General features: G+C 35.3%; 2 long non-coding RNA genes and 1 pseudogene across 3 annotated transcripts in view; 1 reads left to right on the top strand and 2 right to left on the bottom strand.

Annotated features, from left to right (window-relative positions):
* Nucleotides 1–26,986, top strand: part of LOC309855593 — an 816,759-nt gene that overhangs the window by 73,641 nt on the left and 716,132 nt on the right. The gene's annotated exons all lie outside the window — the stretch shown is intronic.
* Nucleotides 5,927–26,986, bottom strand: part of LOC309855594 — a 35,495-nt gene continuing 14,435 nt past the window's right edge. The window contains exons 2-3 of the long non-coding RNA XR_014306878.1: nucleotides 10,960–11,044; nucleotides 5,927–6,196 (exon numbers count right to left, since the gene is read on the bottom strand). This is a non-coding gene — a long non-coding RNA (uncharacterized lncRNA). The remainder of the gene's footprint in view (nucleotides 6,197–10,959; nucleotides 11,045–26,986) is intronic.
* LOC309856600 (putative P2Y purinoceptor 10 pseudogene) lies at nucleotides 11,252–12,909 on the bottom strand (annotated as a pseudogene). Its single transcript has 3 exons — nucleotides 12,818–12,909; nucleotides 11,464–12,443; nucleotides 11,252–11,309 (listed from the first exon to the last, which is right to left on the bottom strand). The product of its transcript is annotated as a putative P2Y purinoceptor 10 pseudogene (transcript).

Genomic DNA, 26,986 nt, shown 5'->3' on the forward strand with positions numbered 1-26,986 from the left:
TAGATTGTCAACACCAGAATTACTTACACACCTTCTAGGTGCCATTGTACTAAGAGTTTTTATGTATATTTCTCCTTTATCTTATTTTTAGCTTCAATTCTCAGTGAGGAAACTGATCATAGACAGACCAAGTAACTCAATCAAAGTCAAATAGTTGATAGTAGAGCTGACATTTAGGTCCAGGATTGCCCAATTCTAATGCCCAAGGAAGTGTAGAAACCAATAATTGCTCATTGTTAGAACTCAAAGTAACAGAGATAAAGTGAAATGAACCTGTTTGCTAGAGTCGGGTTTGACTCGCCATTCTACTGTTCAATCAGCTAAAACTGATCTAATGTAAATTTTAGGTTTTGTACCTTGTTAAGACAGTAGTTATTATGTCATGTCTTGCTAATGTAAAGTATTAAATCCTTGCATTGAGATTTTTAAAACAATTTTAACATAAGAAATTAGCTTTGTTGGAATGTTAGAATTGAAAGAGAGCTTAGAAAGCTTGCATTACACACCTGTGGTTTAAAAAATGAAAAAATCAAGCCCAGAGAGGCACAATGACTTACTCAAGATATCAATGATGATAATTAGCAATATCCACTTTATAATGCTGGCATAGACATACTGGAGAACACTGCATTTTGCCTCCTAGGGCTTTATTATTATTTAAATTAATAGAAGGTAAAAAACTACAAAGCAAAAATATAAACTAGTTAAGGACCTAAAAAATAAATCTGTTAATAATCAACTACTAATAGATTTTTTTTCAATCTGGTAAAATAAAAGTAACATATGAGTGAGTTAAATGAGTAGTACAAAAAGTAGAATAAGGTAGTTAAAAAAGAACAGGACTGATAAAGGATTTGTGGATCTGAGTTCTTATTATAATACCACTTACTGTGGAATTACTCACTATAGAATTCTAGCAATACTTTGGTTCTCACTATTTTCTTCCCCTGAAATGAGGGCATTGACAATGACCACATTAAGGAATGGCACGAGTTGGGGGAGGAAAAGGTTTTTAGCTCTCTTTCTTTCCATCAGATCCTACTCCTTCATTTTATAATATTGATAAATAGCATTTTCTTGATCTTGCAAATGCAGAATCAAGTCAGGTCCGTTAAAAAACTCCCCTCCATTCTCTGACTCTTTCCACCCAGATTGCCATTCATAAACTCTTATTATACAAAGGCAATCTTTAAATAACCTATCTAATTTAGATTCTATGCCAGATATGCTAAGAATATATGCTAAGTATAGTAAGTGTGGCCCAGTTAATGGGTGATATAGGAGCACAAAGTAAAGAGACATCACTGAATGTGATAAAAATAGAGAAATATTCATGAATGAGCTAGGTAAAGGATAAAGGTAAACCATCATGGTAAGGGATGCTGAGATAGTAATAGGCTGAAGAATAGAGGGTGTCAGAGGGATCAGGAGGCACAGAGATGAAAAAGCGCAAGAGAATGAAAACACTAATTTGGCTGGAGTGGAAAAAAAAAAAAAAGATGAAGGTGTGACTAAGGAAAGGAGGCTAGGGCTAGACTAGATGTCAGGCCAAGGAAACTATGTTTTTATGCCATTGACAGTGGATACCAAAGGAGATAGGCTGAGGAGAGAATTAAGAGGTGATACTAAATACAATTTGAAGTCCATATGCAACCAGCCTATAAGCTACCAATAACCAATAACAAAGGTTAAGTTTTCCTTATATACCTCTCTCACCTTTGTCCTAGGCTATATGTAGTTCTTCTGTGGCCTTCTTCTTTCTATAGTTGCTCTTCCATTTACCCAGTTCCACAAATGTTTAAGTATAAAAATAAGGCAATAACTTCTCATTGATCTGTAGGTGGAACAAACCCACAGAAATACAATTAGAATCTAACTGAGCATCCATCACAGACCAAGGAGAAGAATGGCCCAGAGGAGAGTAACTACAGAATGGCAAGCTAGAACAGGAGCTGAAATAGAAGCAAAAGCAGGAGGAGATTCCTGGCTACTATAAACACACACACACACACACACACACACACACACACGGTACTTCAAATAATTAAGATGGAACTTAGGTCTGATTTTATCAATACTTTATTCAGTTCATTGGAAATAAAAGAAAGAGTTGAAAATATAGATGAAAGAAGGAAGGAGTAACTAGTCTTGTGAGATATTATCTTTGTTCTGCACCCAGTCCTTCACACCTCCACTTCCTTAGTGAGAAAAGAAGGCATCACATATCCTTTTTAATAGAACCACAACATCAAAGCAAAAAGCAAATAATCTTCCAGAGACAATTTTTAATGTTTTAGTAGTTAATGTACCATTTATGAAGACAGTTTGGAGAACTACAAAAGTCAGAACATACTACAGTATGATATCATAGTTAATGGAGATCCAGGTAGACTTTCTATTTGTATTCAACAAGTTCAACCAATCTGCCAAGATGCAGTGACTATCTCGCTCTCAATATATATATTTAAAGGAATATTATATACATATATTTAATTATAAATACAATTTATATATATTATATATTCTTTTAAATCCTTTCAGTATAAATATTCCTTTAAATATATTTTATATATATTCCTTTAAATCACCAAACAAGCTTTTATGAGCACCTACTTTTTGCATGATGCTGAGAAATATAGATTAATTATATGATCACCATATAACAATAGTCTAATTTATACCCAGAATGCAATTTCCCATACAGACAGAAATATGCAAGTCTTAATCTAGCAACAGAAACTATCTATGAAAGTCTTAATATCCCCATTGAAAATTAGGTTCAATTTCATTATGTTATGGAGTACAACATATTGTATCGTCCTTGATGGGTACCTTCAACAACTTTACTGTATATAAGAGATTATGTGGTTTTTCCAGTGAAAATTGAATTAGAAATACTTTGTAAGACTGGATATACAGAAGCAATGACACACTTGACATGGAAATAACAGTGTGAGCAAAGGCAGAAGTGTGTATATTCAGTGTTTTCTTAGGAGCCTGAGTTTTTGCTTATTTTATATTTATTCAGATTTGCTTATCTGATATATTTAACCAGACCAGGTATTGTAAAACTGCCCTGAATTAAGGATGTACTTTGGACTTTTTAATGTCCATCAGCAAATGTATCCATGTCCAAACAGCACTGTTAGGTAACCTATTCTCCCTTCAGGCTCTCTTCTTTACAAGTGTAGGTTCCTTTAGATTTGTTTGAGGTCCACTCTTTTCAAATGTTTTAGAGACCTTGCATTCTATCTTCAGAATTCATCCATAGGAGATATTGACTGTGCTCTATTGTATCTTCACTATTTTCCTATGGCTATCACCAGTTTCTGATATTTGATTTCTTCAGAGATTCTTTTTTTTTTGTATTTTAAATAAGTTTATTGGTTATGTTTCATTTTGATTGATTTACATTATGGATGTTAAATTTTAGTGAATTATTTCTATTTTGTGATTTTTTAAATTTTACTTTATTTCTTTTCAGTGTCCGAAAATTCATTGTTTATGCACCACACCCAGTGATCCTTAATCCTAATCATAACTTTATCCTCTGACAGGCTAGACCTAACTGATTCATGGTAGGGGATAGGTAAATGGTTCTTTATGTTACTCCCAGGAACCTCAAACAGTATTGCCATGACCCTGGACACTACTTCATGACTTCATATCTTCTATGAGATTGATAAGTTATTTAAATATTTAATTCTGGGGCACCTGCGTGGTTCAGTGGGGTAAGTGTCTGCCTTCAGCTCAGGTTATGATCCCAGAGCCCTGGGATCAAGCTCTTCATGGGGCTTCCTGCTCAGGGGGGCAGTCTGCTTCTTCCTTTCCCCCTGCTTGCCACTTCCCTTGCTCATGCATTGTCTCTCTCCCAAATAAACAAATAAAATCTTCCAAAAAATTTAATTATATCCTATGTGTTTTATCAGTCAATATAGGCACTATCTGCTTTCCTTGATTCCTTTCTTAATACTACCTTTCCCTGTGTCCTTATATTTAAGTAATCATTATAATTTAAAAACAATTATCACCTATGTTTCTTTTTTTTTAAAGATTTTATTTATTTATTTGACAGACAGAGATCACAAGTAGGCAGAGAGGCAGGCGGAGAGAGAGGAGAAAGGAGGAAGCAGGCTCCTCACTGAGCAGAGAGCCCGATGTGGGGCTCGATCCCAGGACCCTGGGATCATGACCTGAGCCGAAGGCAGAGGCTTTAATCCACTGAGCCACCCAGGTGCCCCATCATCTATGTTTCTTATCGAATCTTATAAGAGGCTTCTAAAGCAGAAAGATCCTAGATTATTATCACCATATTGCAGAGGAGCAAATAGTGTCAGGGTGTTTGTAAAGTGTCTTACTCAAGATCACACAGTTAGGGGCAGAAAGAGTATTAGAACCTAACTTCAACCAATTATTATCAGTTACAGCTGTAGGTTTAAGCTTGCCATTCCTGGGAGGCATAGACAGACAGGATTGGCTATTTGCCTGGCCAGAAATACAGGATTAAATTGACTACATGTAGACCCTCTTCTAGAAGTAAGAGTAAATTGGAACCCTCTGGGGAAGTCTGAGAATTTCAGAATAGTTGATAAACCAATCTGGTTTCTGTGCTTCTCCAAATCTTCTGGATAAGGTTCATTACTTGTAAAAACAATAGGCCAACTTCAGAAGAAAAGATTAATGTTTCTCAAATAAGACTCCAAATACATAGGAGGATTTCTATCAAGTGCCCTTAAAGAGGAAAGGAGCAAAGGCCAGAAGGAGGAGATATTCCCTCATGAACATTATGAAAAATGAAAAATAAGCTTCCCCAAGAGCAATAAAGCAATTTTAATTAAGCTATTCTTAATGAAACAAGTAAAACAAGTATTAATTTTGAAATTATATGAATATATAATTTTTATAGATATTTAATTTTTATTATATTATGGATTATTTACAGATTTTGAATGCATACACTTACCACCTTTCATTGTGACTTTGTGAACTACATAGAACTTTTTTTCAAAATAAGATATTTTGATTATTCATTTAGGGAAATTAGTATTTCTTTTTATTATTCAATTAGCCAACATACAGTATATCATTAGTTTTTAATGTACTGTCCAACAATTCATTAGTTGTGTTTAACACCCAGAGCACATCACCAGGTGACTGGTATTAAGGAGGGTACATGTGGAAAATGAGTATTTAATGAAAACTTCACAATTAACCTCAAATAATCTGAAGAAAAACAAGTAAAATTTTTATATTTCTTTATTTACCACACATGAGTTTTTCTTTTTCAGAAAAAGCACTGAATAGAAAATGGAAAATTGCAACCAAACATTAACAGATTTCCTTTTGTGGGGTTGTAAACAACCATCAAGTCTGATGTAAACAACAATCAAGATTGATGTAAACATCATCAAGTATTGCCCTGTTTCATTTCATTTTCATTGTACTCATTTTCTTTATGGCTTTCTTTGGCAGCCTGTTGCGATCATCTTTATCCTCATGGACACCCATCTCCCCATATCCATGTATTTTCGACTTGACTCTCCTCATGGACCTGAAATACATCTCCACCATTGTCCCCAAGATGGCTTCTGATGATTTTTTTGCAAAACATTTATTCCTTTCATTGAGTGTGGAGCTCACAGCTTCTTCATCAATATTCTAGCTCATGCAGAATGGTTACTTTTGGCCTCTATGGCAATAGCTGTTGTGTTTCTCTTTTTCCCTCTCCACTTTCCCATTCATATGAGCAAAATAGTTTGTGTTCTGATGAAACAGGATCATGGAAAATAGGCTTTATCCTTTATACCTTTGTCCACACAGTATATACATTGTATATCTATATTTCCAAAGCAGAGCCATCAACCATGACTATTGTGATGTCCTGGTCATGTCAACTCTGCCATTCATGGACATCTAAGCCTATGAGTAGAGTTTTTGAGCAACACCCTCTTTATTTATATCATTTTAGATCTAAACACTCATGCAGATTGAAAGTGAGAGGAAGGAGACATATTTTTAATGAAAATAATATCAAGGGGCACCTGGGTGGCTCAGTCATTAAGCATCTGCCTTCGGCTCAGGTCATGATCCTGGGGTCCTGGGATCGAGCCCCACATTGGGCTTCCTGCTCGGTGGGAAGCCTGCTTCTCCCTCTCCCACTCCTCCTGCTGTGTTCCTTCTCTTGCTGTGTCACTCTCTGTCGAATAAATAAATACATTCTTTTTAAAAAAATAATAATATCAAAAGAAAGCTGGAATAGCAATACTTATATCAAACATATAGACTTTTATATATAATTGATATATATGATTATTGAAATTATACACATATTTCTATATATGATATTATATATACATTCATATACAAATATATTTTATATAATATATAAATATGGAATTATTTATAAATGTATATATAAATGTCTTTCTATATACATATATATACACATAAATAAACAAATTCTGGCAATATTTATATTCCAAGAAATTTTAGGTGTCAAACAGTTTGTCACACCTCAGTGATCTGGAACTGAAATATTTTGCACCTCAACTATCCAAACACAGCTGACAGAGCCAAGAAAAAGTAAAATAATCTTGAATAGACAAAATGGATGTCATAAAGTCCATAAACCAAACACTGTATATTTTGTTCCATAAGATGTTTCCCCCTTCCCACACACATCCTCTCCAAATAAAATAAAATAATCAGTATTTACACATTTTTGTCAGATTTCAGCCCTGTTATAACTAGCTTGATTAGTGTGTTCTCAAAGCCATAAGATTACAAAGAACTAATTGAAATGATAGGGACTTCATTAGGCAGGTACACTGACAAATATAGATAGTCTGAAAAGATAAAGAACCACTTATAAAATCAAATATATAAGAACTAAAAATCCATGCGTCCATTTTATTGCAGGTACAAGCAAAATCTCAATAGCTACAAATTTTAATTGCTCTGAGAGTAGCAAATATATAGTACAATAACTGATGTTTATAATGATGATCCTCAGTCATCCTGAAAAGATTGCATTGAATCATAGAGTTGAAGCTCTTCTTAAATAATAACAACACTAACACTAACCAAAACAAACACTTCGAAAGTGTTTTAGGGTTTAGAAAGCGTTTTCCAAGAAAGTATGCCTCATATTGAGATCACCTAGACTTTTGGAGATGTAATAAAAAAGAAAACCTGAAGAGAATTAACTTGCTCAAAGATACCTAGCTTATCAGTAGCAGACCTAAAACTAGTATATTGGTCTTCTGAGTGTGGATTAATGCTTCTTTCAAATTGTGTCCCATTATTTAAAAACAAAACTGCTTAAGTGAATAGGACATAATACAGTTTATAAATATTTGCAACTAAAAGGATATTTTAAATGTTCAGGTACTTAAAAGAGCTAACCAATATTTTCTACAAAATACAACTGTTTGATATACAAATCTGCAGAGGACTTCAGGAAACCTAGGTTTTTGTTTGTTTTGTAATTTAACTTCCAGTTACTTAATATACAGTTCAATATTACTCTCAGATGTACAGTATAGTGATTAAACATTTCCATACAGCAACTGGAACTCATCACAAGTACACTCCTTAATCCCCATGAACTAACCCATCCTCCCACTCACGTAACCTCTGGTAATCATGTTTGTTTTCTATAGTTAAGAATCTGTTTCCTGGTTTTCCTCTTTTTTTCCCCTTTGCTTCTTTGTTTTGTTTCTTTAATGCCACTTTGTATTGGCACTAACAGTAGGCAAGGGTTCCCTTTTCTCCACATCCGTGCCGATACCTGTTATTTTCTATGTTGTCCATTTTAGTCATTCTGACAGGTGTGAGGTGCTATCTTGTTAGTTTTGATTTGTATTTCCCTGATGGTGAGGAATGTTGAACAGCTTTTTTGTGTATGTTAGCCATCTGTATGTCTTTTTGGAAAAGTTTCTATCACAACTTCTGTTCATTATAATAGGATTATTCATTTTGGGGTGTTGAGTTTTAAAAGTTCTTCATATAACTTGTATACTATTTCCTTATTGGGTATTAATTTGCAAGTATTTTCTCCCATTCTGTAGGTTGCTGTATAGTTTTCTTTCTTTTTAATATTTATTTATTTTATTTATTTATTTTCAGAAAAACAGTATTCATTATTTTTTCACCACACCCGGTGCTCCATGCAATCCGTGCCGTCTATAATACCCACCACCTGGTACCCCAACCTCCCACCCACCCGCCACTTCAAACCCCTCAGATTGTTGCTGTATAGTTTTCTTGTTTCCTTTTTCATGCAGAAATTTGGTTGTTTGTTTCTTTTTTAGGGGATCCCAATCTTTCATTTTGTTTTTGCTTCCCTTGCCTCCAGAGACCTATCTAGAAAGAAGTTTCTATGACTGATGCCAAAGGCGTTACTGATGCCAAAGAAGTTACTAAATTTCTCTGCTGGGATTTTTATGGTTTCAGGTCTTACATTTAGGACTTTAATCCATTTTGAATTTATTTTTGTATATCATATAAGATAGTGGTCTACTTTCCTCCTTTTGCATTGTTGCTTTCTAGTTTTCCCAGCACAGTTTGTTGAAGAGACTGTCTTTCCCATGGATATACTTTCCTGTTTTGTCAAAGAAAAATTAACCATATAGTTGTGGGTTCATCTCTGGGTCCTCTATTTTGTTCTGTTGATCTTTATGTTTATTTTTATGCCCGTACCATATCGTTTTGATCACTACACCTTTATAATTTCACTTTAGGTCCAGAATTGTGATACCTCCAGCATTGCTCTTCTTTTTCAAAGTTGCTTTGGCTATTTGGGGTCCTTTGTGTTTCATACAAATTTTAGAATTGTTTGTTCTAGTTATGTGGAAAATGCTGGGGGTATTTTGATAGGGATTATATTAAATGCATAGATTGCTTTGAGTATCAGAGACATTTTAACAGTATTTATTCTTCTAATCCATAAGCATGGAATATCTTTCCATTTATTTGTATGATCATCAATTTCTTTCATTAGTGTTTTACAGTTTCCAGGAAACAGGCCTTTTACTTCTTTGGTTAGATGTCCTCCTAGGTACTATTTTGGTTCTGGTTCAATTGTAAATGGTACTGTTTTACTTTCTCTTTTTTTTGCTTCATTATTGGTCCATTTTGTCATCCAGAGCCACTGTTTCCTTCTTTATTTTCTGTTTTGGTGATCTGTCCATTGATGTAAGCTGGGTGTTAAACTCGGCGACTAATTATTGTGTTACTATCAATTACATCCTTTTTTTTAAATGAATTGTTTTGGGTGCTCCCATGTTGGGTGAATAAATATTTACAAATGTTAGATCTTCTTGTTGGATTGTTCCCTTTATTATCATATGAAACTGGTCAGCTCTTTTATTCTAGGAGATGTGTCTTCATGAATGCTGCCTCTCAGGGTTGTGCTCTAAGAAGAGTGAATAATCTCCATTCTGTGTGTCCCGGAAGTTCTTCAGATCTTTGTTTCCATGCCATCTGCCCCCAGGTTTTTTGCCTGCCTTCTCTCCAGGAGTAGCATAATACCATTGGGGTTTTATTCCAGCCAAGCCCTCTGACCTTTAAAACTCCAGGTTTAAGCTGCACAGTTTTTAAGAACCCCCAAAATTCAGCCCCTCTTTTTTTTTCCAAATCAATGGCTTTTGGGAAACGTCCTCCTTGTGTGTTCCCCAGTGTGGTCCTCTCTTGACCTTCTCCATGACCAAGGTTCCCTTCCATCAACAGGGGCTGTAATCCCTTCCTCCCTTAAACCACATCTCCATACTTTTACCTTCTTTGATGTGACCTTTTCTCTTCCTTCAGTTGTAGGGTTTGTTTTTTCAGTCTTCAGGTCACTTTCTGGGGTATTTCTATTGATTTGATAGTTGTCTAGCTGTGTTTGTGAGACAAGACATGCCTAGGGTCCTCCCACTCTGCTGCTATCTTCCAATAACAAAAAGCACTTTCCTCTCTTTCCTAAATTATTTTTAATTCAAGTGTAGTTCACACACAATGTTTCATTACATTCATGTGTACAACATAGTGTTTTAACAAGTTTATACATTAGGTTATACTCTATTTTTCTAAACACTGTAACAAATGTTATTATCTGTTTCTGTTCTAATAGGCAATTGCTACTACTACAAAAAATCACACAGATAAAACAGTTTGTGAGTTTCCAACCTTATAAAGATAAGACAGTAAGTCTTTATAATTTTATAAACCTGAGTACTGCTTTATAAAATACCATTTTAATGAAAACCAACATATGAAATTTTCAGTTTTGAATTTTTCAATGGTAGTGATTTGTATTACAAAATTATTTCACCACAAATATTTTTTAAAAATTGCAATTTCTCATTATGCATTTATAATAATATTCAATCCACCAATATTCTCTTTATATGTCTTTACTTGTGAGAAATGAGATCTAACTGAAAACTACATATGTATGATACTTTATTAATTCATTATTTAAAATATATCAAGCAAAGTTGTGATATATTTGAATGTATATAGAGGATTTAATGTAGAAATATCATTGTACAATTGATTTTAATACAAATATAAAAAAATTCTCTGAATGAGTACCAATATATAAAAGTAAGCATAATATAACACACTCTCTGAGACTTTCAAACAAAGAGCTTTCATTACAAAGCTTGAAACTCTGAAGTTTATGACATATGTTAGAACACTATTGTCTTCTATGTGTAAGGTGTATGTGCTGTGTGTGAATATGATACTTTGAGATATTTGGGATGAATTGAATTGTTTGTTTCCCCAAGGGGACAAAAGGAAATGCTCATAGATATTCCAAGCTATACTCATATTAATTCCCACAACTCATATTAATATTAAAAACTTTCCTCTTTAGTTTACTTTACTCAGGTAGTATAAATTTTCTAAATAAAGGTAGGATCATATTACTCTCCTATACATTTTTGAATGTTATGTCTACTTATTTTCAATTACCTTTTTTTCTTGCAGGAAGAAAGTGAAAACTTTGGACCCATTGCTGAGGAACAGGTGTCCAATTTATTCTGTTGCTTATTACTTTCTGTAAAGAAAGATATTTTATTATATGCTCCATAGAACAGAATGTTTCCCTTTGGATGGAAAATTTGGAAGGATCATTTTGAGGTTGAAAGGAAGGATGCCATGTATTGTTAAGGCACTCAAAACACCATTTATTTTTTAAGAAAAATCTTCAAGGTGACATGGCTAACCTGATAGAGAACACAGATTTTTCTAACCAGTAATTTGATTACAATGTCTTTGAATCATCCAAAATTTCAAGAGAGATAGTCTGAAGATCCTCTTTCCTGTAATGAATTTCTTTTTTTTTTGTTGTTAATTTTTTAATTTTTTATAAACATATATTTTTATCCCCAGGGGTACAGGTCTGTGAATCACCAGGTTTACACACTTCACAGCACTCACCCAAGCACATACCCTCCCCAATGTCCATAATCCCACTCCTGTGATGAATTTCTAAAGCACTGTTTTTGCATCCCACACATGACTGAAGAGCCAAACCGCTGTGTTCCAAAAACCTATCATGGAACTCTGAAGTCAAAAAATAATATACAATGGGATCAAGGCAGCAATTCAGGTTTGCAAGACATAGAGAAATGATGTGAAAACATAGGGTGCCTCTAATAAAGAAACAGTTTGAAAAGACATGTTGTTTTACCATCATAAAGAATGGAAAGTTGAAGTGGTAAGGAGTGAAGCACACAATGAACACCACTGCACACATAAGGACCATCCACAAAGCCTTTTATCTCTCTTTAGTATTCTGAGGGGGAGATTGGAATTCTTGTAAAGATGTTCTCATTTTCCATGTGTAATAAGTAATAATTACAACAGGCAAAAGAAAACCTCCAAGTTCAGCTACAGGTATCATTTTAATGGAGGAAGCCATGCTAATGTGTCGAAACCCTAAATCGGCAAAGCAAGATTCAGTGTTTTTGGTTAAACCAGGACTTCTCAGAATTAGAAGTGGCAAACACGCAGTCCCCACAATGATCCAGATGGCAGCACTGATGCCCACATCATACCTACACTTCCAGTTTCTGGCCCTAAAGGGCTTGAGGGGAAAGAAACATCTCTGAAGCCTGATGCACGTCAGGAAACAAATGCTTGCATACATGCTGAGATACTTCAGGTAGAAGCACAGCAGGCAAAGGGCCTTCTGGAAGGGCCAGTGGTGGCTGATGTAATAGTAAATCTGGAGGGGTAAGGACAGCACATGAGCAAGGTCAGCCACAGAGAGGTTGATCATGAAAATGATGGCTTTATTTATCTTCCTGATGAAGTGGCACAGAACCCACAAGGCTGCAATGTTGGCCAGAAGACCAGGGATGAATATGAGGATGTAAATGGTTGCATAGAGACAGTACTGAAATGACACCTGAAGATCAGTGCACTTTGTTCTTATACTGTTTGTGCTATTACTTCACATCTTGAGGATGTATGTTCCTCCCTTGAGGAAAGCATTAGAATGATGATCTCTGCAGAAAATAAAATAAAAATAGGGTCAAGGGCATGCCACTTCATGTTTGGTTATTCAAATATCTACATGCCCTGTCAAAGAAGTATTCAAGTGTGAGCTTTTACAAATTCAAAAGGTATTTTTTATGTAACCTGAAAACATCATGGCAATCTACAAATATATAACAGCATTGTGGAGAATATTTTTAGAAATCAAAAAGGTCACTGTTTTGTCAATAACCTTAGTCAGATTTCCCCCTTAGTAGCCAGGGGAAGTAATCAAACCTATAGAGATAACCAACAAGCAAGACCTTACTGGAAATTTCCCCAGACATACATTCTAACACTTTCCTGGGCTTCATATTTAAGTATTATAATTGTTTTCATCTGCATCTTCAAAGTTTGAGATTTAATAGGGTTTCCAATCATTGGTGCTGGAAAAGACTAAAACTGAGTTGATTTTAAATTGCAGTCTTATCAGGGATCAGGTGACTGCTGAGATGAGTCTATGAACCTTTGGGAATGAAACATAAGGGCCTGGGAAGGGCTGACAGGTCATCAGGCCTTGGAAGGATGGAAGCTTGGAAAAAAGGGTGCAATATAGGCAGATAAACTTTGGCTCCTTCAGAATTTGGCTGAGGGCAAAATTAGTCCTGTTTGTATGTCATGGCACTTTTCATAAAGTTTCTGTAACTTTAGAGATTTGTGTTTATTAGCAGAATTATGGTAACTTCAGACATTCACATTTATTGAGACTACCCTTGCTACTATTTCAAGCAACTACCAGAATATGTGAAACTACAAGGTATTTGGTGGTAGTTGCAGCGAAAGGGCTTTTTTTTTTTTTTTTTTGTGGGGCGCCTGGGTGGCTCAGTGGGTTAAAGCCTCTGCCTTCGGCTCAGGTCATGATCCCAGAGTCCTGGGATCGAGCCCCGCATTGGGCTCTCTGCTCGTTGGGGAGCCTGCTTGCCCTCTCTCTCTGCCTGCCTCTCTGCCTACTTGTGACCTCTGTCTGTCAAGTAAATAAATAAAATCCTTAAAAAAAATGACCTATCTTTTTTGTGATAGTATAATATTTATTTATTCACTATACACAGAACATGTCCCCTATAAAATGTACATGTAAATCACTAAAAATTATAATCTGATGAACATTTTCTCAATTACAGAACATACTAAATCAGCTAGGATAACATTTCTCTGTCTGCCTCAAAATAATCTAATTATAGTACCCAGAGTCTCCTTTATATCTATTACAAAGTTAAATACTTATTTTGGGGATTATTTCCTAATATGTGTCTGAGGAGGCAGAGTTAACAGTTTAATATGTCTCAAGTATATTATAGTTTAAAACAGTTTATTACAGATTAAAACATTTTTTAATTATTTGTATTAATGGGATGCAAACAGAAATACTGGATTCTTTTAAGTGGCAGATAACCACAAAATTATCTTTGATAGTATTCTGGGTTTTTTAATTACATTGAGATATGAATGATGTAAAAGGGTTACAAATACACCTCAAAACAATGAGGCCATACTGTAATGATTCATTAGATTGTGCTCAGTAGACATCTATTCAATAAGTGAATTTTCTCCCCAATTACCCAGTACAATTTTTGCCCACAGTAAGGGCTCAGTAAATAAATGTTTGCTGAATATACTGACTTAGGACAGAGGTGAGAAGAGATGGACCTACTTAGCTAGACGTCAAGTATTATAATTGGAACTTATCTGGGAGATTGTAAGGAAGATGTAAACTGCACATGGCATACAAGTAAATATACTTAGATGCCAACAAAGCAAATCATTAAGCAGAAAAACACTGGCACTGGAATAAATGGCAAGATTTGCCAATAGCAAAAATGGAACTGACTTTAAGAGATAACCAAGAAAAAGTTTATATTGGACCATACATTTTCTCACAAAAGGGCCTATCTTTAATTCAGCTATTGAGACACAGTCAGTGAAAAATTATTAATTTTGAATTGTTACATTTTAAACAATCTTAATTGTTAGAGAGTACTTCCTTCTAGTGAGTTTAACTCTGTATCTCTGTCATTTTAACCTACTTCTTCCTACCAATGTCAAATAAAGTTTACTCCCTGTTGCACATGAAACTCTTTAAATACCTGAAGACAGCAATCCTGTCTCTATTAAATCTTCCTTTATTCAGGTTAAACATTCACTCCTAAAATGCAGAGTCTCTGTTCTTGGTTTTCTTTTGGATCAGATCAGTATAGCTTTTGGCCCCAAATTACTATAATATAGCCTATTTTAACCCTTGAAAATGACAGTTTACCCAAACATTTGATATTCTCAGGAAATATAGCATGCCTTTGAGTGTAGAAACAAAAGGATAAATGGAATTTTAGTACTCTCTTGTACTTTTTGTGCTTGCAAAGGCAGTTAGTTCATTTCACATTTATGGAATTAAAGGGAACTTGAGACACACTTAACATCAACTATCGAAAGCAATATAAAGTCTGAGACAGAGCCTGTTCAACCCAAATACAACCAATTGGAGTTGTAAAAATTCAGTCAATACACACACAGCTTATACAGTGCCAAACCATCTATTTGATGTCTTTGCATTGACTACATGGTGCTTTCAGATAGAAAGTATTTTAGTCAAAGTTCATTGCAGTCAAACAACCAGCTCATTCAAATAAGCAACTTCTTTTAATTTTTTTTCCCACTGAGTTGACTGTTTTGCTAAAACAGCCAGTTAGTCTAGCAAACTCTAGCCAACACTATCTGTTTTTGTGGTCTGTTTGTCTGTTCACTGAACTAACTAAAACAATTGATCTTGTATTCTGTATATTCATTTTAAATAAAAGGCCATGTGAACTTGAACCATAATTATTCTTGAAATAAAATTTAGAAAAGTTAATGTACATGAACTCTTCCTTGATCATCTCTGGTTTTGTTATAATAATAAAAATCACTGAATGCGTACTTTAGATGAAGTGCTATGCTAAGTACTTTATACACACTCTGTCAATCTGTTCTTCACAGCAATCTTATGCAACAACATAACATTACCACTGTTTTACAGCTGGAGAAACTGAGGTCCCAAGAAAGGCAAGCCTCACCTCCCCTAAAAAGACTTTCTTGACCTCTCCAAACCAGAGGTCACTTCTATGGCCTCACACTATCCATAGTTTTGATCATTTTTCTAGTGAGAATACATTTAATACACTTAACATGCTGTGGTTATTTGCCTTTGCATGGAGCCTCTTTAGTTCCTCTAAGAAGATTACAATCTCTTACATATCAAAGACTCTTAGCTACTTTCTTTTCTCCACAGTAAAGTGTCTCCTAAAGTGTTTTGAACATTTTGGGGATCCACTACGTGTTTCTTGAATGAATGACTTGAATGCATGATGAGTGGATAAATCCTGGGGTGGAGGGGTGAAGTCACACTGAGAGAGAGTGTCTGGGGAATTAGAATTTAGATGTGATATTTGATTTGACCACCAGGTGTCATAAGTATACCAATGTCCAAACCTTTTAAAATATTTAACACATTTATTTTAAAAATTCCATTAAGGGAGAAGTTATACTAAAGGAGAGAAGTATCAGTAACATCCTATGTAACATCAGAAGAACAACCCTTAAAATGGAATTTAAGAGTTTTAATTTATTTTAATTTTTAGCATCTATACTTCATTCACATCTCTGGAAATAGTTGGGCTATTAAATTCATTAGAGATCCCTAGAATATTCGAGCAGTTAAAGACAATCAAGATCTTTCGATCATGACACCTTTTATAAATGAGAATACCAAGGCCCCCAAAACAGAGAGATTAAATTTTCCAAATTCACAGAGAAAATTATTTGCAAAGGATGAAACAAGATCCTCTTGCCTTCCACTACAGAGTAATTTTTACTTTTCCAGGAATTTTAAAGATGAAACCCATATTTTTGTAATTACCTAATAACAATACAAACTTTTAGAAATAAACCAATACTAGATTTTAGAACTGTAACCTGGACAGTGAACTATTAAAACAAGAGTGATTAGGTCTGTTGTTGCTTTCTTTCCCCCCCCCCCAAAATATCTTAGGACAAATACAGTGTGTGTGTGTGTGTGTGTGTGTGTGTGTGCGTGTGTGTGTGTGTGTGTATATTAAGATTTTATTTATTTATTTGTCAGAGAGAGAAGGAGAGAGAGCACAAGCAGGGGGAGCGGCAGACAGAGCCAGCAGAGGAAGAAAACAGGCTACCAGTAAAGCAAGGAGCTGGATGTGGGGCTCTATCCCAGGACCCTGGGATTATGACCTGAGCTAAAGGCAGCTGCTCAACTGACTGAGCTACCCAGGTGTCCCAAATATAGCGTTTTTAAAAAGGAGAATTAATACTTTTATCCTTAATAATAAGTTTGTCTAAAAAATCTGCTTAACAGCGGTGTCTGGGTGGCTCAGTTGATTAAGTGTCAGACTCTTGGTTTTCACTCAGGTCATGACATCAGGGTCCTGAGATCGAACCCTCGCTGGGCTCCACACTCAGCTCCCAGAGTGTGCTTGAGATTCTTTTCTCCTCTTCACCTCCCTCTGCTTTCACCCTCTCTCTCAAATAAATAAATAAATCTTTTAAACTATCTGCTTAACAGTCCTAGATTAAGTTGTTTTTAAACTTTCATTATTTCTTTATATAAGGGTTATAGTTTCACATTAGAAAATAGAGATAAAAACAAAATATATACATGTCTATCATCAATATTTCCATTGCTAACATATTGGTGTATAACCTACATTTTCCCCCATGCCTATAGATCTATAAATGAATACAAGTATAGATATTTTAACCAAATTTGACTCATACACAAATACTCTTATAATTATAGTTTATTTTCAATCATAATCATTACAAACTGGGTATCATTAATAAATAGGCATTTATTAATAGTGATTTATTAATCAATTTATTAATAAATAATCATTTTAATGGTAGTTAGAATTTCATCAGAATTATATACCATAATTTATTTAACTAGTGGACATTGAGGTAGATTCTCATTTTTCACTATTGGAAATAATGCCTTGCTAAACATTCTTGTACACCCATCTTCATACATTTGAGCAACTATTCTCTTTGAATAAATTTTTAAAAGTAGAATTGGTAGGCTTATGATCTATAACACCAAATTATCCTCAAGGAAGACATCCAAAGCTATTTGTCTTTCAAATTACAATACTAATGTTTTCTCATAATATCACAATGTCAAATCTATTTGTTTTCCAAATATACCAAATTCTTTTCAGCTGAAGGAAGAAGTATGGTGTACAGAATTTTGACTCATTATTTAAGGCCTAACTCAGTAATTACCTAGTCATAAATCAACCCAGACAGAATTTATTATTCCCATCCTAACATAGTAGTTTTGAAACTTGAGCATATCTAAGAATCATCTGGAGTGCTGTCCCATCCATGGTATCTAATTTAGTGGGTTTAGGTTAGGGCCCAGTAATTTACATTCCTAATACGTTCCAATGGATCCAGGGACCACACATTGAAAAACATTGTCCTAACACACTGTATACCAGCAAGGATTGTGTTTTATCTGAGACACCAGTATATTATCTCCTCACAAATATTGTGAATCATTTAATTAATGCTATAGGCTTAATGTTTGAATTTTTATCCCCAACCCAGAGTCATATGTTGAAACCTAATCCTAAATGAGATGGTGTTTGGAGTGGAGCCTTTGGGAAGTAACTAACTCTTTAAAGGATTAGTGCCCTTCTAAAAGAGGCCCCAGGGAGATCATTTGCCCCTTCCACCAGTGAGAAGATGGCCATCTATAAGACAGAAAGTGGACTTTCAGCAAACACCATACCTGACAACATCTTAATCTTGGACTTCTTAGTCTCCAGAACACTGAAAACTAAATATTGTTTAAGACACTCAATCTGTAGTTTTGTTATAACTACAAAAATAGACCAAGACAGTCAGACATTCTTTTCCACCCCGAATGAGGAAACTCATGGACAATTTTGTAGCTACATTTCATAACTGTAGTATAATTTGGCTTACTTATCTACATCCAATTTTTTCTCCTGTCTTGACTGTGTGGAAAAAAATGATAGTAAAACAAAACAGAAACAGTGACAAAAAGATTGCATTATGCTTAGGTTTTAGAAAACAATCAGGATTCCTATGTTAAAAACAAAACAAAACAAACAATTTCTAGGGGTACCTGGGTTAGGACCAGTTGGTTAAGAGCCTGACTCTTGATTTTAGCTCAGGTCATGATCTCAGGGTCCTTAGATTAACCCCCACACCAGGCTCCGCACTGGGTGTGGAGACTGTTTAAGATTCTCTCCCTCTCCCTCTACCCAGATCCCTGCTGGAATCCTCTATCTCTCAAACAAAACAAAACAAAACAAAAAAATCTATACTTCTCAATGCTATAATAAAAAGATGAGCTTTTAAGGTTTTGTTTTGTTTGAGAAAGCAAGATATTGGAGAAGTAGGGGACACCATATCAACTGGTCCTCTGAATTTAGGTGGGTATTTATCAAATCGTTTTGAACACCTATGAAATCAGCCTGAGATGTAAGAATATACAACTGGATCTCTACAAACAGAAAAGCTACTGCTTTTATAAAGGTTGGAAGGGTGGAGTCATGAATCTGCTAGGAGATATTGGAAGATAAACAGAATGGGGAGGGAGCCACTGTAAGCTGGCACCTGGAAAGTGACATAACACTGGAGGGCAAAATCAGAACACTTAGAAATCTGCTCCTGTAAGAGACACCCTTCCCTGAAGGGGGCTTTGGAAATGAAAAGGCAGAATTCTGGGTAAGACACTGAGGTCTCAGGATACAAGGGACCACAGAGCAAAAGGAGATTCCTGAAACAGTAGAGGGCTCAAGCATTGGAGCCAGGAAGTAGGTTATGGTCAGAGAGCGTAGGAAGAGACTCTCAACAAGGATCACCAGAAACTGTGAATCGGAAGGGTCAATATCCACTCTTTTCTTGAACAGACTAAAATATATTGAACCACCATCTACAACAGAGCAATAATACAAAGGAGTAGTGGCCAGGAAAAGGCTTAGAGCAGAACTGGGTCTGATTCTGGAGCTTCGGGTGCACGCATGAGCCCACAGTCTAATCCTAGTTTTAAAAGCACAAAGGCAGAGATAATCCTGGGGCCCTGAAAACTCTTCCAGGAGAGTATCTGTGGGTTTGCACTGCAGAAAGCTGTGGTTTGCAGCAGCACAAGTAGAAGTGGATACTGTTTGTCTTGCAGAGTTTAATAAAGAGTCCAGACTCTGAATTATCTGCTTTGGGCCAGAGGTTTGGCTGCTGCCATTTTTGCCCTAATCCTCTGAAGAGACATGGAAAGGCCCCAGAGTGAAAAACAACAACAACAACAACAACAACAAAACAACCAAAAAACCCTCAGAAATCTGGTTTTCACTAAGCCCATACCCAAGATAGGGGGTGGGACAACTCTGAACAGACAGGATTCCCTGAGAAACGGAGCAAAAGTCCCCTTCCCCAGAAGGGAGTCTGGAAGAAAAGGTGGATGACAATCCTTTGGATCCTATAAGATTGCAAAATCCCAGCACAAGGGAAAAATTGTATATTGAGCTCCAGGTGGGTCCTCACAACTTATATATTTTTCAAATATAATTTTCCTTTCCTTTTCTTTCTTTTTCTGTTTTTTTTTCTTTTCTTATGCCATTTTCCACTGCCCTATTCCTTATATCTTATCCTCATTTTAACTAGATGTCTATTATACCAACTCATTTTTTCATAGGTCCTTTTTTTAAAAGAAAATTTATTTATTTTTTTCAGCATAAAAGTATTCATTGTTTTTGCACCACACCCAGTGCTCCATGCAATCCATGCCCTCTCTAATACCCACCACCTGGCTCCCCGAATCTCCCAACCCCCACCCCTTCAAAACCCTCAGATTGTTTTTCAGAGTCCATAGTCTCTCATGGTTCACCTCCCCTTCCAATTTCCCTCAACTCCCTTCTCCTCTCCATCTCCCCTTGTCCTCCATGCTATTTGTTATGCTCCACAAATAAGTGAAACCATATGATAATTCACCCTCTCTGCTTGACTTATTTCACTCAGCATAATCTCTTCCAGTCCCGTCCATGTTGCTACAAAAGCTGGGTATTCATCCTTTCTGATGGAGGCATAACACTCCATCGTGTATATGGACTACATCTTCTTTATCCATTCATCCATTGAAGGGCATCTTGGTTCTTTCCACAGTTTGGCGACCGTGGCCATTGCTGCTATAAAAATTGGGGTACATATGGCCCTTCTTTTCACTGCATCTGTATCTTTGGGGTAAATACAGTACAGACAAAACATTGATATCCAGGATCTATAAAGAACTCCTCAAATTCAACACACACAAAACAATCATATAAAAAATGGGCAGGAGATATGAACAGACACTTCTCCAATGAAGACATACTAATGGCTATCAGACACATGAAAAAATGTTCATCATCACTAGCTATCAGGGAGATTCAAATTAAAACCACATTGAGATACCACCTTACACCAGTTAGAATGGCCAAAATTAGCAAGATAGGAAACAACATGTGTTGGAGAGGATGTGGAGAAAGGGGAACCCTCCTATACTGCTGGTGGGACTGCAAGTTGGTACAGCCACTTTGGAAAACAGTGTGGAGATTCCTCAAGAAATTAAAAATAGAGCTTCCCTATGACCCTGCAATTGCACTCATAGGTCTTTTTTAACTTATATTTTACCACACCTATATTTTTTATAAGTACATGCTTTATTTTAACCCATTTTTCACTCTATTCAGTTTTACCTTTTTATGTATACAAGTTTTACTTTCCTAATAATTTTGGGATATAGTGTCCTCTAACACACAGACCAAAATACACCCAGGAACAACTGAAACATAGCCCTCCTTTCCTTCCCATTTTTAAATTTTATTTATTTTCTATTATATATGTTTATATAATGTATATTATTTTATTTATTATTAAAATGTTTATTATTTTAAATATTTTAAAATAAAAATGTTCAATATTTATTATTAAATATTAAAAATAATATACATGTATTATTTTTAAAAAAAATTTAAAATTTTATTCTTATATTTCATTTGGCTTTGTTTTTTTGGTGGTGGCATCTAACTATGCCAGATTTTGCTAGGGTGCATCAAACTTGGGTGTAGTCAATATTTTGGACTCTGTCCATTTGCTCAACCATCCATTGACAGAATGACTAAAAGGAGGAACTCCCAACAAAGAAAAGAACCAGAGACAATGTCTTCTGCCACAGAACTAATGGATAGGGATATAAGCAAGATGCCAGAGATAGACTTCAGGATAGCAATCACAAAGTCAATAGCTAGGCTTGAAAAAAGCTTTAGTGACAATATATAATCTCTAAGGGCAGAAATGAGTTCTAGTCAGACTGAACTTAAAAATGCTATGAATGAGATGCAGTCTAAACTGGATAATCTAAAATCCAGGGTAAATGAGGTAGAAGAATGAATTAGTGACCTAGAAGATAAGATGATAGTAAAGAAGAGAAGATGATAGAAAAGAAAAGAAGAAGAAAAGATGATAAAAAAAGAAGTCTCCCTGAAGGAGACATGGATAGACAGCTACTGACACTTGAAAATAGACTTGGAGAAATCAAAGATTCAATGAAATGCTCCAACGTCAGAATTACTGGGATCTCCAAGGTGGTAGAAAGAGAGAGAGAACAGAAGGCATATTTGAAAAAAATCATACCTAAGAACTTCCCTAATCTGGAGAAGGAAATAAGGATTCAAGTCCAAGAAGCAGAGAGGACCCCTTCCAAAATCAATAAAAATAGATCAACATCCCAACATGTAATAGTGAAGCTTGCAGATCTCAGAGCCAAGGAAACCATCCTGAGAACAGGTAGGGAGAAGAGTTTTCTTACCTGCAGAGAGAGAAACATCACAATAACATCAGACTTGTCCACAGGGACCTGGCAAACCATAAAGGGCTGGCAGGACATATTTAGGGTAATGAATGGAAAGAATACTTTACCCAGCAAGACTGTCATTCAGAATGGAAGGAGAGATAAAAAGCTTTCAGGACAGGCAGAAACTGAAAGAATATGTGACCACCAAACCAGCTCTGCAAGAAATATTAAGAGGAATTCTGTAAATGAAGAGAAACCCCAAGATTCACTTAGACAAGAAAGAAACAGAAAACCTACAGAAACAGAGAACTTATAGGCAATATAATGGCAATAAACTGATACCTTTCAATAGCTACTATGAATGTAAATAGGCTAAATGCTCCCATGAAAAGAAATAAGGTTTCAGACTGGATAAAGAAGGAGGACCCATCCATATGCTGTCTACAAGAGACACATTTTGAACCTCAAGACACCTCCATATTGAAAGTAATGGGATAGAGAATGATTTACCATGCTAGTGAACCTCAAAAGAAAGCTGGGGTAGCAATGGTCATATCAGATAAATTAGATTTTAAAACAAAAACTGTAGTAAGAGATGTAGAGAGAGACTATATCATAATTAAAGGGTCTATCCATGAAGAAGATCTAACAATTGTAAATATCTATGCCCCCCAACATGGGAGCAACTAATTATATAAACCAATTAATAAACAAAATAAAGAAACATATAGATGATAGTACATTAATAATAGGAGACCCCAACACTCCACTCACAGCAAGGGACAGATCATCTAAGCAGAGGATCAACAAAGAAACAAGGGCCTTGAATGAAACATTGGACCAGATGGACTTTGTAGCTATATAGAGAACATTCCATTCTAAAAAAATAGAATACTCATTTTTCTCGAGTGCACATGGAACTTTCTCCAGAATAGACTACATGCTGAGTTACAAATCAGGTCTCAACTAATACCAAAAGATTGAGATTATCCCCTGCATATTTTCAGACCACAGTGCTTTGAAACTGGAACTCAACCACAAAAAGAAATTTGGAGCTCAAACAGTTGGAAGTTAAAGAGCATCTTGCTAAAGAATGAATGGGTCAACCAGGAAATTAAAGAACTTAAACAATTCATGGAAACTAGTGAGAATGAAAACACATCAGTCCAAAACTTACGGGATAGTGCAAAGGTAGTCTTAAGAGGGAAATATATAATCATCTAAGCCTCTATCAAAAAATTAGGAAAAAAAAAACTGAATGCACATTACACTTTAAGGACCTGGAGAAAGAACAGCAAATAAAACTAAACCAAGCAAGAGAAGAGAAATAATAATTAGAGGAGAGATCAGTGAAATAGAAACCAGAAAAAGAGTAGAACCTAACAACAAAACTAGAAACTGGTTCTTTGAAAGAATTAATAAGATCAACAAACCACTGGCCAGACTTATCCAAAAGAAAAAGGAAAGGACCCAAATAAATAAAATCATGAATGAAAGGGAAGAGATCACAGCTAACACCAAACAAATAGAAACAATTGTCAGAAATTATTACCAGCAACTATAGGCCAAAATTTAAGCAATCTATAAGAAATGGATGCATTCCTGGGAACTTATAAACTACAAAAACTGAAACAGGAAGAAATAGACAATCTGAACAGACACATAACCAGCAAGGAAATTGAAGTAGTAATCAAAAATTTACCAAAAAAAACAAGAGTCCAGGGTCAGATGGCTTCCCAGGGGAATTCTACCAAACCTTTAAAGAAGAAATACCCATTCTCCTGAAGCTGTTTCAAAAAATAGAAATGGAAGGAAAACTTCCAAACTCCTTCTATGAAGCCAACATTATCCTGATCCCAAACCCAAGACCTCATCAAAAACGAAAATTAGAAACAAACATCCCTGATGAATATGGAAGCAAAAAGGAAAATTGGAAACCAACATCCCTGATGAATATGGAAGCCAAAATACTGAACAAGATCCTAGTCAATAAGATCCAATAGTACATTAAAAGGACTATTCACCAGGACCAGATGGGATTTATTCCTGGGATGCAACAGTGGTTCAATATTTGCAAATCAATCAATGTGATGAAGCACATTAATAAAAGAAAAGACAAGAATAATATGATCCTCTTAATCAAGGCAGAGAAAGCATTTGACAAAATACAGCATCCTTTCTTGATTAAAACACTCTGAAGTACAGAGATAGTGGGAACATACTTCAGTGTCATAAAAGCCATCTATGAAAAGCCCACAGTGAATAACAATCTCAATGAGGATAAACTGAGAGCTTTTCACTTAAGGTGAGGAACACAAGGATGCCTACTCTCACCATTATTGTTCAACATAGTACCAGAAGTCCTAGCCTCAGCAATCAGAAAATAACAACAACAAAAAATAAATAAATAAAAGGCATTCAAATTGGCAAAGAAGCAGTCAAACTCTCTTTGCAGAGGACATACTTTTTGTGGAAAACCCAAAAGACTCCACCCCTAAATTATTAGAATTCATGCAATAATTCAGCAACATGACTGAATACAAAATCAATGCACAGAAATCAGTTGTATTTCCTAATTTATCTGGTCCACAGTTTCCTTCACTGTATAATGTATAACAATGTTGTGTACATTCAAAGAGTCAATGTAATGTATGGAATGCATGTATATGCTACATAGTAATACTGCAAGAAGTGTTATTATTATTTGTTTTGTATATTTCCTCTAAGTCATGAAAGAAGGTTAATTATAAATACATTTCAAACCCCAACTCAAGTTCCTTATACCCCTGACCTCTCCAGTCCTTGTTGACTTCAACTTTCTTGGGTTTGCTGATGTATATAGCAACTTATATTCTAATAGCATCAGTGTTTACTAACAATTAAATTTACTGATCATTTACTATGTGCCACCCACTTTAGATATATTATGTCATATAATCCTCATGACAATGTTACAAGGAAGGGATATATAGCCATTATGCCCATTTGACCATTAAGAAATTATCAAACTCTTACCTATGTATTATTATCTCCAACTAATATATTATTTGCTATTATGTCTAGGGTGTAGATTATGAACACTTGTACCTTGACAAACCCTTTATCTGCACTAAAATACAGACTGCATCAGTAGTGGACTGAGAATCTTACTCTGTCAATCCCACTGCAAACATCCATGGCTTGATCACTGGCCTTTTCAGGATTTTCCTAGTTTCTCTCATAGTCATATAGTTAGTTTATATTCTCCAGGAACTCTGGCCCTTAAAATTGTTTTAAAGTAGGAAACTCCATTCATTTTATTTAAAGCTTTCAAACCTTCCTAAAATAATAGCTTTGTAAATGGATTTTAGGTAGCTATTTCACTTAGACAAGATTCTCTTTTCTCCAAATGCAGGACAATGAAAGTTTCCTGCCCCTGTCTGGCAATGGTACTGGTTTCAGATAGCAAAAGGCTTAGGAACAGAATAGTCTCACCACTATTGTGCTCCTTTGGCTGTGTCTGTGCTTTATTTTTCTTTCTGAGGACTGAGCCAAGCAGACATGGTTGTGGATCACTACTTCTTCAGAAAGGTTAGCAACAAGAACTATGGTAAACTGCCTGCTTATGAATATTCCAACTCATTTTCTCCAGAAATGGAGGATGTTACCTGCAAGAAATATTAAAAAATCATTTCAATCTTCATTTTGACCTCATTTGGTAGGATACAAAATGGCAAAGTAACTTGCCTAGGGATAAAGAGACTCACTGTTAATTAGATCTTGAAATGTGGCTAAAAATAAGCATCTCACTCAAATAATCTGTCTGCTTCACCTGTCTGCTTCCCTAACGAGAGAATAAAGTTCTGTGTAAACCTTCCCAAAACCAAGGGCACCAATGGTAAGGGAAGCACAGAGCAGATGAGTTGTGGTTCAGTGAAAAGTAGAGATTGAAATTGAGGAATTTTTAACTACTAACAGCCTTTTCTATTATCCTCTGCTTATAACAGCCATTCTTTGGAGTATAAGCAGGACTTGTGTCCCTTCCCCTACTTATCTCATTTTATGTACCTTCAAGTTCATATTATGTACCTTCAAGTTTATGTACCTTCAAGTTCAAAACAATAGTTACCTAGGCCTTAGAACACAGCTCTCCCTCTAAATATAGTGGATATTAATTAACTAATTACTGTAATATTTTTCATCCCTTCAATGTATTAAGCATTGTTTTAGATACTGATAAGATGGTATATAGGCAACATGGTCTCTGCACTCATGAAAATTGTAATCTCATACTATATCCACCTTATCTTTTCTACCCAAAGAAATAATATTCATTTATTAATAAGTGTATGGCCCATGGACATTTTAAATCACACTTTTTAAAATTTTCTCAAGATAAATTAGATTGTTTTAAATAATGTATAATATTCCTCCAAAATGTGTGTTCTTTTTCTAGAATCACCATACACTAGGTTGACCATACATTCTGATTTGCCAGGAATAGAACTGGATTTCATTTGTTATTGCAATGTAATTAATAATGATACTCCCTTTCACTCTTTAAAATCTCTTAGTTTGGATAACAGCATATGATCACTCTGCCATCTACCCACTCACACA

Source organism: Mustela nivalis (assembly GCF_964662115.1).
Source record: "Mustela nivalis genome assembly, chromosome: X".
Taxonomy (NCBI): Eukaryota; Metazoa; Chordata; class Mammalia; order Carnivora; family Mustelidae; genus Mustela; species Mustela nivalis.